Source organism: Schistocerca piceifrons, chromosome 8 (genome assembly GCF_021461385.2).
Source record: "Schistocerca piceifrons isolate TAMUIC-IGC-003096 chromosome 8, iqSchPice1.1, whole genome shotgun sequence".
In the NCBI taxonomy this organism is placed as follows: domain Eukaryota; kingdom Metazoa; phylum Arthropoda; class Insecta; order Orthoptera; family Acrididae; genus Schistocerca; species Schistocerca piceifrons.
Genome location: NC_060145.1, coordinates 436887533 through 436906050, shown reverse-complemented (window position 1 = coordinate 436906050; position 18518 = coordinate 436887533).

The following is an 18518-nucleotide window of genomic DNA, read 5'->3' as shown; positions in this document are numbered from 1 at the left end:
TTCTAGTTGACAGCTGAAGCTTAACATTAACGGGGGATGTGGTTTCAACTACTTGGAATGGCCCTTGATACCTCGTGACGAACTTCTTCGTTTCCCCTTTTGGCGTATAGGAGCTGGATAGCATTACCCATTGCCCTACTCTATAGTGCGGTAAACTTCCTTTTCCACTTCACTGTGTCTTTCTACGTTTCCAAAGCCTACGTATTCGTTTTTTGTACTCGTTCCCAAACATCCTGAATTGTCCTCGTGAATTGACTTATAGATTCACCAGTCCTTACTTTCTGTAGCTTCACTAAATCAAACGGTGACAGAATTTTTCGCCTTACACTACCTCATATGGAGACAAACCGGTATTGGTATGGATTTTTGCATTGTATGTACATACAATATGCTTCAAATACTAGTCCCACTGACGGTGATGAGAATCCACATGAAAACGCAGCATCTTCCCGATTGTTCTGTGTACCCGATCTGCCCTTCCGTTCGCCTGTGGATGCAACACACTCGTCCTCAACTTCTTTATGTTCCAACAATTTACACAGTTCCTTCATTAAATCCCACATGAAGTTGGTCCCTTGGTCAGCAATTACTGTCTCCAGTACACCAATCTTCAAAATATAGTTTATTAACGCTTGGGCGACCATTTCTGCCTGTTGATTTGGTATAGCCACCATGTCTGCATACCTCTAAAAATGGTCTATTTTTGTCAGAACGAATCTGTTCCCCGATGGTGTTCGACTGAAAGGTCCTGAGACATAAATTCCCAACACAGAAAATGGACACGTCGATTCCGGCAGTCGTTGTAGCTGTATCCGTTTCCAACTCAAATCTGCTCTTTGTGCACATGGTATACAATTCTTGACATACTGATCCACATCTACTTTCCTACCTCTCCACCAATACCTCTCCGCAATTCTCCTATTCGTTGCTCTACTCCCACCATGATCAGATAACACGTGATCATGTGCTTCTTTTAAAACCTTACCTCTCAGCTTCGCTGGCACTACTATCCTTGGCCCTAATTTCGTTTCTCAGCGCAGAAGACTGTCGTACATATTAAACTGTGGCTGTGTCCGATACAATTTACAACCGTTGTCAGCGACCTATAATTCTTGCCATACTGCTAGATCATAACCCATGACTTCTACTTTTGCCACCTTTCTACTCAGTGCATCCGCATTACCGTGCGTATTGCCAGGTTTTTGCACCACCTCGTAGTCCAATTCACTAAGCCTCACAGCCCACCTAACGGCTTTAGTGGACGGATCCTTCAACCCCAACAACCACTTCAGTGCAGCATGATCTGTCACTACCCGAAATCTTCTCCCATATAAATAACATTTAAAATATGTGATTCCATAGATTACACTAAGCATCTCCCTCTCTATTGTTGAGTAGTCCCTCTCTGCTGCATTAAACTGCCTAGTCACATGGGCTACAAGATGTTCTTTCCCATCGATTTCCTGACTAAGAACGCACCCTAAAGCTTGATTCGATGCATCGCATGCTAGAATAAATTCCTTTTCAAAATCTGGAAACCCAAGAACCCGGATTGATGTTAACACTTCTTCCAGTTTGTCAAACGCTTTCTGAGACTCTTCTGACCACCCAAATTTCACACCCATCCCTAACAATCGCATCAATGACCCTGTTAAATCTACAAAGCCCTTCACGAACTTTCGACAGAAATTGTAAATTCCGAAGAATGATTGCACTTCCTTAACTGTTTTCGGTCCCGAAAATCCCTTACAGCCTGTACCAACCTCGGATCTGATTGCAATCTGTCCTTACTGATGATATGACCTGAATATTTCACTTCTTCCAATGCAAAAGACTCTTCTCCAGGCTCAACGTCAAACGAACTGCTCTTAACCTCATAAAGACTTCCCTTAACCGCTATCTATGCTGCTCCACACTACTTGAAAACGCTATAATGTCCTGTAATGTCGTCCAAACAGACAAGACACTGACGTGGTTTCAAACCCCTTAACACACTGTCTAACAACCTCTGAAATGTTGCCGGAGCGTTTTTCAAAACGAATGGTATTCTGATGTACTGGTAATGGCCTCCAGGAGTAGAGAAAGCAGTTTTTGAACGACCCTCTGGAGCAACCTCTAACTGATGGTAACCACTTGACACATCCACTTTAGAGATGTACTGGCACTGTACTAAGTGATCCAAAGTCTCTGATATGTTTGGGATGGGGTATGAGTACGTTACTGTCTTGTTATTTGGGTGTCGATAGTTACAACAAAGCCTTACTTCTTAGTTCTATCCATAGATTTTTTAGGCACAACGACAATGCCCACTCCCAGCGACTATTACTATGCTCTGTAATCCCGTCCGCAAGCTGCTGATCAATGAAATCCTCCGCAATCGGTGGCTGCAAATACCTCAGTATTCCGTATGGTTTACAGTAAAAAGGTGCTTCGTTCCCTGTTGGTATCCTATGTGGAACTAATGGAGTTGCTGATAACAGCTCTCGTGGAAAAAACAAATCCTTACAATCCCACAACAATTCTTCCATATGCTCTTTTTCTCCTCATTTCAAATGCTTAACTTTGTCACGCAATGCAGTTCAATCGGCAGCTAGTGGTTGATCGCTACGCCTATCTCTCGAACACCAGTCTTTGACATCTGGTACATCCAAATTTGCTATTAAAACTCCTTTTTCCCAAATTCGCGATTACAGCCCTAAAATTATCCACGTTCACGGGGACTACTCGCCGCCGGCCGGGTTGGCCCAGCGGTTCTAGGCGGTACAGTCTGGAACCGCGCGATCACTAAGGTCGCAGCTTCGAACCCTGTCTGGGGCATGAATGTGTGTGATGTCCTTAGGTTAGTCAGATTTAAGTAGTTCTAAGTTCTAGGTGACTGATGACCTTAGAAGTTAAGTTCCATAGTGCTCAGAGCCACTTGAACCATTTTTGAGTACTCGCCCGCCGTTTCCCTCTTTTACGCTTGCAATACTACATTTCACAAAACAACCTAATGGATTCAAAACTTCATTAACCACCAATGGTTCAATAACACATAGCGCAACCACTGGTAGACTTGACTCTACACTTACCCAAAGCGACTTCCCGGTGCCGCTAGACCCACATTCAAGCGAATTAAGCCTTAATGCTAATGTACGTGGCTCAATTGGTTTGTTCATTGCGTTGAACACTGCTCGCGACAACTCTGCATCGACAACAGTTTCCCCTAGCAGAAATAACATTCTAGCAAGTTCCACAGGTCGTCGTCCACAGTCAATTTTGGCATGATGCTGATGCAAGAAATCTACCCCTAGGATCAAGTCGTAGCCCTCGCTTACCCCTGGTACTACCTCCATGCATTCGTCAAATCGGACTTTCAATATGCGAAACTCAACTATCACTGACCCCAAAGGTGTGACCTCCTTATCCTCCACTCCATGCAACCTATAACGGGGTTGTTCTAACTTCCTTCATCCCATTAAACTCTTAGTCGCCACTGACACTTGCGCCCCTGTGTCCAACAAAATCTTAAACTTTGTAGTTTTTAGGGCTCCTACTACTGAACATTCCACCTCTGCATAGTACGACCATACTAATAACATTTGATACACGCTGTAAACACTGTTTGTCTATCAGGTACCCCCGTTGCCACGTCTTTTTCTTCACACTGGATTGCCAGATGAATGGCCGAATACAAATCTTTCGGAGTCCCTTGTAGCACTTTCCGCGCCATATGCGCCGGTAACCCCCTCAAAAACACTTCAAGTGCCCGTTGCTCTGCCTCCTGCAACAGAACACCATTCGCTTCATCGCTCTGACCCAACTTGTAAGTATACTCGTTAATTTCTCGTATTCTGTCCGCAAATTTCTCTACCGTCTCCCCTGTCTCTTCGTCATTGTACTCAGCCTCTCCCTAAAGTACTAAGGGCTATTCCGTTTCTTGTACCTCTGTAAAAGCCCCTCCTCCAACTGCTTAAACTGCCTTGCCTTCCTTAAGGCCTGAGAACACATTAAATATGTCTTCGCTTCACCTGTTAACCTGATCTTGGCTACATGTAACAACTGTTCATCAGATCAACCATTCATCACAGCTGAAGTTTCCTAGTCTTCCATAAACGAACGCACATCCTCAGATGCCTTGCCAGAAAATGGAATAATCAAACTCGTGGCAGCTGGATCAATATCCTGCTGTGGCACCCTAGGCAACAACAACTGATCAGATGCGGTTTCTCGCCCACTCCTAGATGATAATTCACTTCTCAACTGCGTATTGTCCGCTGTCGATTGTGCTACCTTTTCCAACAAAATCTGCACCGCTTCTGGTTCCGACACACCTTGCATCCCTGACTCTGCCATTGTGTTGCTTTTGTTCCCAGTTAGTCCCAATTCAACCTATAAAGTCAAACAGAATCAAACATTTAACTACAAAAATATACTGACTTCCTACAGTTCAATACCTCATCTTATGTTTATGCCGTGACGTAATAGGAGGAGATAAATAAAACATCATACTCAACCCAATACAAAAATGCCACGAAAGAAAAGAATCTCACTGCCACAAACACACTAACACTTACTCTGACAACGCAAGGAAAGAAAACGTCCAACACTCAAAAAGAAAAACTGGTCAACACTCACCACATTTTGTGACTGTAATGCAGGCAACGGGCTTGAACGTTGTAATATACAAATGACGCCTGCTATTCTGACACCAAATGTATCTGGTCACTGCCATATGTAGATGTTGACGTGCAGTGGAGGAATGTTGGTTATGGATGGAAACTGTCAGGATGCGCCACATTAAAACTCAGCCGTGAACTTCAAGTGTTTTATTACTCCCGGCTACAGTGTTGCATTCCTCTCTGTCTACGTCACAGGGTCCCGTGATGCCATGGACGCAACTTCACTGTTTGCAAAACAGCTTGGCGTCGAAGGGCTACCTCAGCATCCCATGCAACGTACTGCAGTGTACCGGCCGTGTACAGCTGTGTTGTTTTGATGACGTCAGGATGCGCTGGCAGCCGACTCAGGGCCTTCGTTCCCGTTGCCTCAGCGCCTCTCGATGGCAGCCGCAGTGTGGCCCGCTGCGTGCTTCTTTGCTGTCATGGTTAAGATCGTGGCGAGAACAAGCCCCTGTGATCCGACATCCAAATCTGTGGCCCTCACATTGAGATGCCTCTGACGTGTGTTGGGAGCCCAGAAGATTGCCCACGGTAGCGAGCTGTGGAGTGGGTCACCGCTGGCTGGCTACGGACCCTGCGTTGACCTCATAGGGTCGAACCAGCGACCTACTGTGAACTGGAACACTGGCGCTCCATCTGCTGCTGGATATAGCCGGTGATGTGACATGCCCTGCCTTCCAGGAGAGTTGCAACACTTGAATCTCCCTTGTCAGCAAACCAGCACCTGCTTATGCGCAGCTGTGCGCCTCTGTTTTGCTACTTCGCTGCTCCGAGTGACGTACTCATAACACCCCCAGTGGGTCCCTTCTGGCTGTAACTTGCCCTATGCAAACTGCTGTGTTTACTCTTTTCAGCCGTTTGACGGCCCTGTGGCGTCCACTCTACTTCGCAACCGCTGGGCAGCGTAACTTACTGGCAACAGGCCGGCATCTGGCTGTAACATGTGTGCTAAAAAAAAATATCTCATCCAATCTAACTTTCCTTTCCATTACGGATATCCTGCATACTTTTCTCTGACCTGGGGGGTCTAGAACTTCATTCTCCAATGTACCCAAGACAGCTTGATCACGTCTGTATTCTAGCCATGAAGCACATATAGTGAGATCAATGAATTGAATAATCACTCTTACAGTCCATTTCTTAGTTCTGACACTTATTATATAAAAACTGACGAGCCTGTCGAGAAAGTCAATGCCTCCCATATTTAAATTGTTGGTACTTACAATTGTGGGTTGGTTCACTTGAATGTAACTTTTTTCTTTCCTGCACCAGTGGCGAGATTCATCAACTGGATTTACTCCTTCTCTACTGGACATGGAGATAACTTGGCCATTATTTCTCGCTATCTGGTCAGTGGATCTCCTACCATTTTTCTTCATATCGTTGTTCAATGATAGGTGGAAGCTTTTGGAATTCTGGAGTTCTGTAGTGTTCCAGTAGCTTGACACTCAACTTCACTGTGCAATTTGTCTGAAAAGCAATTCCGATGTGAAATAACAGTTCATGTACATGGTCGCTCCCGGAGGAATAGTGGCTGTCAGATTTATAACAGCTTTTCCACCTACATCCAGATTTTCATATTGAGCATCAATCACTATAGGACCATCTTTCCATTGAAAAAAAGAAGAAATCTAAAGGGAGCCCATCAGTTGCAGCCAGTGCAAAATTCTTTACTTCACAAGGGTTAGGTTTCGATTTTATGACTTGTCTTGTTCACTGTGACCCCAAAATGAAATGATCTGTTAATCAATAGAAACGTTAGTAGGCCTGGGGTCCAACCTGCAAACATTCCGTACACTTTCAAGAATAGGTTACATTTTCCAAAACAGAATTTTTGGTTTTACTTCGAGGGGCACTTCATCATCATCAACAAGTTTCAGATGTTTTGTAATTGTAAAATATCTGTCTCAGCTAATTCTTTAGCAATACCTATCACCCTAGTCATTTTGTATAAATACATCATAATCCTGGGATAGCACAGGTATGACATCATCACTGTTGCAGAGATAAACCTTTTCATTTCATCTACAGTACATGTCAGCTCTCTCGCAGTATTTTTAAGATACCTTCCGTTTGTACATTTGGTAAGGGTGCTAAAAATATTTGCCAACAGATATTTACTCACATAGTCATGAGGTGGTAAGTTCACACCGACAGCCACTTGGTTCTCATGTTCAGTTGCAGGAGGTAAGGGGAAAAAGTCCAAAGTCTTCTTCCAAAATGTTCTGTCGGTGGTAGATTGAGTAGAGCAAATTCTTTCAGACCTGTTATCGTTTTGTCTTTAGATTCATCTTCATCTTTATTAGCTATATCTAATTCTTGTTCATCACTAACATGGTTATCTAGAACTGTACAGATATCACCTTCATCATCAGCATCATCAACATCATTAGAGAGCTCCATCAAATAATTCATTTAAAAAATCTTCAAATGCCTTTTAATCTGAGAAAAGAATTCGAAATTAGACCTAAAAATTGTAAAATTGTTCACCTGTAGATTTCAGTTCCTTGAAACTTAATTAATATTAATCTGATATTTACCACAGAATGTGAGATGAACAATTGAAATATTATTTTTGTAAAAAAAGATGAAATATATTTTGTTGCAAATCATGTTATACTTTGCACTAAGTCCTGATGTTCCCTACAGGGCACACTCCAATTTCAATACATTTTCCAAGACAATTGTAAAATTATTAAAATTACAATTTTAAATAATTATTCTCTGACCATCCACTTACATAATCCCTTATAAATTGTATTGATTAAAACACAATAAAGTAGAAAAAAAAACTTACAAAGAGCCTCTCCTCTGAAAACACGCTTTCTTCAGTCAGCCATTTTCTATTCTGCCTGCAACAATGTGATTCAGCACAGTGATGATCAACTGCCCTTGCATGAGGTTCTGCCACGCCTGATATTCCTATAAAAACAATTTTCAGTGTTGCCAACGTCATACGAGCTCAGGGAAAAAAATTCAAATAATGCTATGTGTTATGTCCCCCATAGGGGACTGCAAGACTGAGGGAGTTAGATGTGATGGGTTGAATCACAACATATTATACAATATTTGTAGGGTGGTGTGACAGTTATCAGTCTCTGGAAGCAATGGAAAATTACATCGTCATCATCTGCATAAATGACCGCCTTTTACTGCAAGACATCAGCCGACGCTGCACTCCTTCTTCCTTCGGCCTGCTTTAAGATATATTTTACAACAGGTGTCGCGTCCCAAGTGTGAGTTTGCCAATGTGGGAGGGATTCTTGATCTCGCTAAAACGGTAAATCTCTAATTCCAAAAGGTAAGCGCTGGAAACTGACTTGAAATAACATCAACTCGAAGTAGCACAGGTTGAAAATACAGCTTCAGTTTTAAAGCTACTTTCATTTGAAATTGGAAGAACCTTACAACTATAGAGGTATTTTCCAACTCTGATATAATGCTCAGTTGCGGATGTTCCTCCGACCGGATTCTTTGTCAATTACAAGTGTTTGCGACTTCTAAATTCATTCAGAAAACAGTTTATATTCTTGCTCTACTTGTTTTGGAGGAGCTATACCCACAAATTTTCCAAGTCTTAGTACAGAGAGAGTTACTGGCTAGCACTATTCTGTCTGACTGAGATGAGGCAGTCGCATTAACTGAGCCCACACCCACTACAAGACACACAGACTTCCTCGGCCCTTCTCTTATGATTTCATTAACAGCGCTGATGCTACTGCAGCTACTTCTGCCTAGCTCTGCCTGGCTGCTCCCATGCTTCTCTCTGTCTCTCTGGCTTCCCCGACTCACTGCTCGCATCGCCCTGCTTCCGAGGTTTGTTAGACTTTCCTGTCCGTGACATGACATGAAATGGCGCCGAAGGCCTCACACCACCTTATCGACTCCAACTGTGCACTGCTCTTCAGTATGTTTCTGAGGACTGGATGGATGGAGGGAGAGGTGTCTCTCCCTGTGTGGTGAAACTTTACGTCTGGGGCCTGCCATTGGTTTTTCATGATGTGACACTCTTTCTTTACCCCTCTCGTCCTACTCTCTCTCTCTCTCTCACTATCCAGGAAGTGCTGGCTTTACTATAATTGTCGATATGTGTGCTGAATGCACCATGATGATAGGTTATGGTGTTATCAGTATAGTTGGTCAATATGCTGGCACCTGGCTGGACCATTGGTTACCCTTTGACTTTTCATTGCCAGGACCTAACACTCGTAGAGCTTCTATAGTTGTTAATATTTTTGTATTGCACATGGCCTGTTCTCAGCGGATATTACGCAGGGAAGACAATAATTAAGTATGCAACGAATCAGATGTATACAGACTCGTTTCAGCATACAGGATACATATCCAACTCACAAGCTACTCTGAAATTACATGTTCTCTAGTCACTAGGCACATTATGTCACGCAGTAGCCGCTGCTATTACTAATGTAGTTCTACTACCCACAGAGTACGGTAGCCTGGTCTCTAGCTGTGCGGGACGAACGACTCAGAAACTACAAATTTACCATCTAAATATAATGAAGTGGAATAAGACGTACTAGTTTTTGGCGATCACGGGTATTTGCTTTAATTATCTCCGTATGCTTCTGCAGCATTTTGTCCGTTTAGTTTAGAAAAGTGAGTAGTTGTCACTGGGAAAGTTACCTCCCAGCCAGTGGGTCGCTCTTAGCTGCAACTGATGAGTGGCAATACAAGTAATAACAGCACTTAGTTAATTGTTAATTTTGACAAGTTTTTCGTCATCGTCTGAAATAAAGTTAGTCAAAGCGGCTGTCTGTATGGACAGACATTCCCAAGTCGTCATGGCGGGGAAAGGACACCTGGTGTTGGTGTTCTCTCAATGTTTCAGGGCAGCGACCAACGACGGTCGCCGCCTGTCTGTGGAAGGGAGGACCAGCGCAGCTGGGGGAGCAGCACGCCACCTGCTGCCCTCTCTCCCCCTCCACACGCTCACGATGCGGCAGCCAGTTGGTGGGTCTAGTGACGTCAGCGGTCCTCAGTTGAGGTGAGGATTGTCGGTCGTCCCAGCAGGAGTCTGGTCACCGACACTGAACATACTGTTGCTTGTGTTTTAGTGAACTGAGTGTAGCTGACACAACGTTTGCGTGAGGCATTCAAAACCGGATTTCGTACACCAGCTTTTCGATACCGCTTCTGGTTGACTGTGTAAATACAGCAACGTGATTCTGGAAATCCGGTTCTAACTGCCCGATTTCCTCTTCCACAATCGATTTTCGCTCCTGTACAAATTTTCTACCATTTTCGAAACGCTTTTAGGTTGTCAGGTTACCACTTCTTTTTGAAAATTTGCGGTGTTCCGTAAAAATATTCTACGACATTTATCTGAAGAGAAATAGCTATTGTGAATATTGAATCATGAACTGAAACACACAATTTCCTGAGGCCATTAGTGTAAAACAAATAACGATAAGAAAACCAGTGTTCTGCTGGCTAAGCAAACATCCTGCAAGCCTTAAAATGAAAACTCGACAGTAAAGTATTGTTTCCGAAATTCAGTTATTGTCTTCCGAACGTTGTATCTCGTGAAATATATGGGTATCTATGCCTCAACCATAAGAATCAAGCTTTTTACTATTTTGAATGTATTGAAGAAATGCTTTTCGTCAACGAGAGTCACACAAACGTAGGTCTAATCATCACTGACCTCCAAGTAAGCTCGTGATAAGGACGAACAGGAGCATCGATTAATCATGGTTGCTTTTAGTGTTCCCTACTTCTGACGGTAAAAACGGAACCCTCATAGCATCACTCGGTTGTCCGTGTGCTGCCTTCCTGTCTGTCTGTCTGACTGTTCAAAACCCTTTTTCTCTGGAACGTGTAGAGGTATGATGTTGAAATCGATCTCACATATTAAGATCTACGTTCCTTTGGGGATGTAAAACCGTCAAGCAACTAAAGTCAATGCCATCGAAAAACACGGACGCTTCTGCGATATATTTTGATACTCGCAAACTAACGCATCACAGCCTTCATGGTACTTCTTGTTGACCAATAATCATGCTTTTCTCGAAGAAGCAGGGCCTCACCCTATAACCGTAGAAACAACTCGGAAACTGTTTATTTGCAACTCATCACAGGAAAAAAAGTTATTTGTTAACTGTCCGTCCATCGGTCAGATCCTACTTTTGTGAGGAACGGTTTGAAGTATCAGGTTTAAATTTGTGTCACGTACTGAGGTCTATGGTCATTTTGCAGTGCAAACATTTTAAGCTACTTGGTCAATGCAATAAGAAGGTGCGGTCATTTATGTTACATACTTCGACACATGTTAAATCAATCATTCAAACTTATGGGGTAATTCCCCACTACGTAGAATCGTGAAATTTAACTAGAAGAAACGGTTTTCTGTTCAATTAAACGAAAAAATCAGAATGTTGTTAATTTGTATTTAAATTATATCAAAAAAATAATTCTTTTTCATTTGCTGTCTGACTTCACATTTAAAACAATCTTAAAAACCTTGGAATCCCTGGAACCGACAGTGTCGATAACAGCCATAAATTGTCGATATTCTCTATTCCCCGAGTGGACAAACTGTCTTTATACGTAGGTAATTTAGCACGGAACACGCAGCGTGTGAGTCCTGCTCGCAAATGGCCGTTTTATTTTTTTTTAGTATTATTCGCATCCTTTTTAGTTGTTTGTTCTGTTCTTGTAGCGATACAGCTTCTAGAAATATTCTTTAATTTTTGCAAGCTCTTTGGTCGGGTGGCATAATTTTTCCGCAATTCTACGATCAGAGAAGTCGGTGGTAGATGAATTATGGACGATTCTGGAGGGCAACATGCTCATCAAATGTTCCTCTTCTTCGGATGGAATGTGATATGAGAAAGGAGGCTAAAGGGATTTTTACCAACTCAGCAATTGGAATTCCTGCATCCACTTCCCTAACCATTTGCTATCGTAACATGTACAGTTGTTTCATTATGCGCAACTGCAGAGAAAGATTACAAACATCAGAAATGAACTCGCTGGTGTTCCCTAACACATCTTGAAAATTCTCCCGGCTAAATGTGAAACAATATTTTCTGTCAGCCATCCCATGTACTCCTTTACCATCCTTACACAGAGAAACATAATTTCCATATTTTTACCGTGAAACCGTTTAACAATCATCATTAAATTTGCAACATCCTCCTGAAAGTTTAACTAGTGGCTCTTTTGCTGAAACAGATTGAGTTCTCGTTTCTACGAGTATCACACCATCACGTTTACTGTTTCCAGCTTTAGAGTGTCAACTCCCCCTGTACTACGCAACAAAACTTGCAGAATGATATGCACACGAATGCGTAACTGTTATACTATCACTTGTCTCAGTTTTTGACTAACAAATAGCTTCATCTATAATTAACTTACTGCAGCTCGTAGCGCTATGTTCCACGCTGGAAATCCGAGTAATACACTCCTTTCTTACGTCACAGACAATGAGACATTTATATTGCAGTAGGCGCTCTTGGCAACTTTGTGCATCACGTAGTATAATTTATTTCATGTAGCACTGATACCAACATTAAACAAGAAAATGTCACTCCATACAAGAAATAAATTAATACAATGGGTACAAACAGTAACAGCGTAAATTTCATTTCCTTTCGAACTACCTATGCTTTAGTACTTTTGAAATTACGGTGGGATCTCTCTCCATTGCATTCACTGACGAGATTTCCTCTATTGAGGGCTATCTAACAACATGTGTATGCAACTCTTTGAACTATTATCCTCCAAAAGTAGTTTTTTCGAGGGCAATGTGTTTCAGATCCCTTTACGTTGAGGTTAACTGTGTTTTCAGTAATTTAACTGAAGCATATGTTGACAAAGTATGGGAAAGCAACTTTAATGTTTTAAGTTCTTTCTTAAATTATGACGCAATAATCGCATGTTACGAACAGGCGAGTTATGATGACGTGGCGCTGGCAGCAGTGAACTGGGGTAAGTCCCGGCACACTCGCTTGCCTCTGTATCCCTCAAATGATGCAGCGCTTGTGTCGCCACACCAGGAAAAACATTATACATTTGGTTACCAGTTCATAAATAGAAAATCTAAATTACATGAATGTGAAAACCAGAAATCATAAAAAATAATTTATGTTTGATTTTTTTGCTCAACCAGATTAGATGTACTCGCACCTTCTTCATCACTCTATAGAAATTGAAGAAAACTGTAATGTTCCTTGTAGTACTGAATTCTGAGCCATTCCCCCTCTCTGTGACCCCAATTAACTAAGAGACTGAGGGAGTTGTATAGGGGATGCAGCTCTAACTACAGTTAAACAGTAAGATTCAGTCTTTTAGAATTAACAGATGTACAGTCGATAACGACCTTACTGACCAGATAAATTATTGATTTACAGAGATAATAATTAATGAATTCAGGAACCACCATACATGCTTCTTAAATTAATTTAAACGACAGCCGGAGTTTAAAATGCAGGACAGAGTGGAATTAGTGTGAGGCGCCTAACATGTTGCTGATAGAGATGAACCCATGAGGTAGCCCAGGAGGGGACATTCAATGGATGAGTGCGATGATTTACTATCACGCTGCTGAGTGTATCGTCTCACTGCTAGAGCGCAACATAATAATGCCCGCCGATATTAAACACTGGCTCCTACACGCTATTGCCGTTGATGAGGTACTGAGTTAGCTAAAGTTGCTGTTTAGTCTAGGCGACAAGTGTCTAGAGCATATCGCGTGCACATCAGAGTCCTTTTGCAGCAGTCACTGGTCAGAAGAGAAGCTGGCAAACCGACTGGGGCGGATGCACTAAGAACTATAATGACTTCTTAACGCCCGCACAATATTGTGCTTTCGGTCTCAAATTAAGGCGAGTATCAACAGCTGGTAGGGGTAGTAGTCATGGACTTGATGAACAGATAACGCCTTTTGTCCACTGAAGCTTCCTCTTCTGCCTTGACCCTAACTATTAGTCACAGTAGCATTGCAACTCCTCTAGGAGCAGAAGATAAGTTTCAGTTTTTGTATGAGTTCAATATTTGCCACATTCATAGACAGATAATCAAATGATCTCAAACTGATTGTAGCTGAATTTAGTAACTTTTACGAATTTTTACAAAATGGTGGGGAGAGTTGGACTACAGAGTGTGGTCGCAACTGTCATCATAGGAAACCTGGACAGGAGCAGAAATGATTGATGAACATGTGAATACTTCAAAGAGATGATACATTCTATATCTCCAAACGCATATAGACGCATTACAAAAAGTGCGTCACGGAGTTATGGAGGTATGGCTCAGCAGGCGTGTACCATCCGGTCTTTCAGGCCCCACACGACTGCTGTCGGCGTCTGATGGAAACTTCCAATCCCGTTACCAGCTGTGTGAGGCCTGTGGGATGGTATAAATATGTGATTCCAACAGTCTGTTCCTCAATATGTCAGGAATATAAGTTGCTGTTTCTTTTCTCTCCAAATGTTCAATCGGATGTAAATTGCATGTAATGTTTTTAATGCTACGAAACAAGATTGGTAACATTACAGTAGAATCACCACCTTAATCCAGCAAATCACTGTGAAGTGCATGACAGAGCGTACATCCGATGGTCTCTGTTATTAGGGCTTCTTCCAGTTCCATTCACACGAAGTGTGCAAGAAGAATGTTTAAATATCTCTACAGACACTGACTAATCTAACTGTGTATTCATGATCCCTATAGAAAGAATGCAGTGGTGATTTTAGTACATTCCTAGAGTCATCAGAGTCATGATTCAAAGCCAGTTCCTCTATATATATATATATATATATATATATATATATATATATATATATATATATATATATATATATGATGCAAATCCACTTGAGTCAATCCTGGATTGGGATGCTGTCGTCCATATGCTTCAAATATCTCATCCAAACTGTAGATTCGTCCGTGCTGTACACTTTATTTTCAAAAAATCGGACCATACTCGCATTTCCATGTCGCTCAGGTATTTTTACGTCTTGTCACAACCCAGTACAACAAAATGGTATAAGCTATACCACCTCCATGTTTTCTCTCATCAGTTAAAAAAACTATTCGTATTAGCTTAATATTCGCTACGTCCATCATCACAGGAGTAGAATATTGAACTCCTTTTGGCTCACGACAAGGTGGTAAGAGCATACTCTACCTGTGTCACAAGATATCCCCTCACTTTGGAACACACTTAATGCATTTAAATGCGTCATTACCTATGGAGTCTCTTAAGGTAACAAAATACCATCACAGAAGAGATGTAAATATCAGGTTAATACCAAATGTCATGTTATAAATCTGGTAATAAAGCTGATTTTATTACGATGGCCATTTTTGCCAGTGGAGATGAGAGATTTCGTAAAAGATTTCGCTGCAGCGAGACAACTCCTGACAGTTCCATCTAGCGTATCATATCTGTGATAGTCTCGCCCTCGATTCCACCCACCTTGAGGCACGCCTCTGGTATCTAACTGTCTGAATAATTAATGAAATTGATTATGTGAGTCCCTATAAATGGTGAGTAAATTTTTTCCTTCAGTCGGGTAGACTCGCCACGTAACCGTTGCAGACGCTTGTACGACGTCAATGGGTGCTTCCTAAAGCTAGGTCGTCACTTCTTCCGATACCAAAATGGGTAGTATCCGACGTCAAATAGTTGAAGATATGCATCGCTAATTACGTACTGCCTCTTGGTTACCTTGTCATACTAGTGGAGGAAAGTCACTTAGAATTCCGGTATATTGCTCCCAAACTAATGCTGCTGATTCCTAGGGCTCTATAAGAGCAGGGAGGTATTTCATTTCTGCTCCATCCCCATGACACCTCCGCCACATCCCGGTCGCTGTTACCGGCTCACCTGTGAATATCTGCCACCGCTGACACCAGATCACAAACCTCTGCCCACACGTGGGGCCTGTACCGCTCTGCTCGTTGTGCTGGACAGCTGTTAATGATTTCCGACTCAGAAAAGTTGTCCTATCCTTCACGGAACTACTGAGCGCCTATATGTTGAACAATATGGTTTCCCTCCTCCCACCTGCAAACCGAAACGTTCTTAGGTGTGTTTTCGAGAAATGCCGGGAGGACTGACCCAGTGAGCAATACCAAAATACCTGCCTGACCACCGCCCCATCCCAAACATGGATGAGCTTGCAGACTGGGGTTTCTGTCAGAGTACAGCCCTCTTGAAGTGTTTCTATTGGTTCCTGCCAAACAAGTGGATGGGTGCTTTGAGAACTCAAATGGGAATCCCTGGAGATAAGGCGAGAAACACTATTGAGAAAATTTAGAGTACCGACATATGAAGCTGACTGCAGAAGTATTCAACTTCTGCCAACATTGAATTCGCATAAAGACCACAAAGATTGGATACGAGAAATTAGCATTCATATGGAGGTGTATATTCACTCTTTTCTTCCATCTCACTATATCTACAATCAGAACAGGGAAGGAAAGACAAGCAATGTACAGGGTACCTTCCGCTAGGCACCATAGATGACTTGCGAAGTATGCATATAGATATAGTTGTCCCTTATTTATCGAGAAAACGAAAGACGGAACATCTACTGCTGGTTGTCTCTCAATAAAAATCTTCGTATCAGCCCCTAATTTTTTCATTGCAGTCGCACCGTGGTTGTGTGTTAGAGGCTTTTTTTTTAAATGGAGCATACATCCATAATACGAATCTAACGGTCACAGAGCTTGCAATGCACTATCCACTAAATCATTTACATCAGTGCAGAAACCTCATAACTGCACGCACAATTCAGAGCACTGCAAGATTAGGGGATAATCATGTCTTAAACACAGCATTACTCAGTTTCTACTCCCACGTATTGCTCAACAGCGGATCGACCATGATGCTGTATTCTACCCCTGGGTAGTGCACATGTGCAAAGTGATGGTTATTTATTCAGAAGCAAATCAAGTACTTACATGCGTATCCAACTATCGTACATCCAGAGCCAATTAACAAACAGTTACAAACCAGATCAAATCGTCATTGGTTTTTTTCTAGCAACAGCTGCCATGTTTGTACCTCTTACACCTAAATCGGAATAGTAGCACAACAGTCTCTAGGTGACAAACCGACGGTATTTGCTGTAACTCGGCTTCTACAAATTCACATCTTAGTGTATCGACGACACACCCCTTAAAAATCCATGCAGGTGAATTTGAGCTTGACATATTCTTCCGCTTTATCATACCAACTTGCCAGTTCTTAGTGTTTGCTTTTCTTCCCTCAAGATTCCAGCAAGTGAATCCGAACCTGACATGTGCATTCTATTTCAGCTCTCCAGATGCTTACCGCTAGGCATATTTTTACGGCAGTTAACGATTCCGATGACAGCGTACGGGATTTCTAGTCCTATTAATGTGCAAGAGATTTTTGTTACGTTCAGGTCAGCTGCCAGCTGCACAACAGGTCGTCCAGCTTGCATACATCTCCATCACCTACGAACATCCCCATCTAAAAGAAATGAACTGCAAGGGGCTGTAGAGTGCGTGGTCGAGAGTTCATAGAACCAGTATTGTCGATTACCCATCTGTCCCGATCTCACACGCTAATTGACTAAAAATTTGCCTATGTACTTCCATATATACCCTCGTCCATCCCTAAATTTCTGGGAGAAATACGTCATCTGTCCTAGAGATATTCTTCCGCTCGTGTATCAATGCACCTCTGCGATGCTAGCGGCGTCCACATGACGCCTCTGCTTCGCGGATCAGTCGGGTAACATGAACAGATACCGGTATATAGCGACTTTGTTGTGTTGACCTGTCGAATCGATGTTGCTGCTCATCAATACACGTTATTTAACCATAAACGTTTCTATGCGTGTTATGTCGGTATAGCAGCTGACGTTACCTCAGAAATATAGAAGAAACCGTGATATGCAGTGAGGTATAATGGTTGGGCTCTTTCACATAGAGTGGGGAAAATTGTGCGTCAAAGTTTCATATAGATCGAGGCTCAGTTGACAGGTAAGTAGGTCATGTTCTGTGCCAGGATTCATGTCTTCGGCAGTAGCAGTGTTATGCACCAAGACGTATTGTGCTTGGTATTGATACGGTAAAATTAACTGCTTGGTAGTCATCACAGGAAGTATTTCTAAAGCAACGAAATGCTGTGAACACACATGGTCTGCAGATGTGATTCAAATGGTTCAAATGGCTCTGAGCACTATGCGACTTAACATCTGTGGTCATCAGTCCCCTAGAACTTAGAACTACTTAAACCTAACTAACCTAAGACATCACACACATCCATGCCCGAGGCAGGATTCGAACCTGCGACCGTAGCAGTCGCGCGGTTCCGGACTGAGCGCCTAGAACCGCTAGACCACCACGGCCGGCTGCAGATGTGGTATGTGCTACAGTGGAGCGAGAGTAGAATTGTGGAATCGTATTCCTTCAGATATTGGGAAGACTGAGATGGAGATGTACTGTTTGAAATTTCGATCACTCAGTTACTTTAAGATCAACAAAAGTTCAAAGTTAGATGGTATATGTACTCTAACAGGTATTGCCTGCAATAAATTTGGAATTTAAAGCACACAAAAATAGGTGCCTGAATTACAGACCATTGTCCATATTGCGTGAGGTTTCGACTACTGTGGATGGTGGTCATTTAAAAGACCACTTTCTTATGTCAGAAAAACATGTGCAAAAAAAAAAAAAAAAAAACGTGGCATTTCGAATGCAAAGACGATACAATAGATTAATTAATTACTGAATTACAAAAATGGAGCAGATTACAATATTCAAATAAGATAACAGACCTAAACACAATGAAATATTACAAACTGCAGTGCCATACATTTTATTTAGAATGAAATGGGTGAAGAAAAGAAGGCTGTT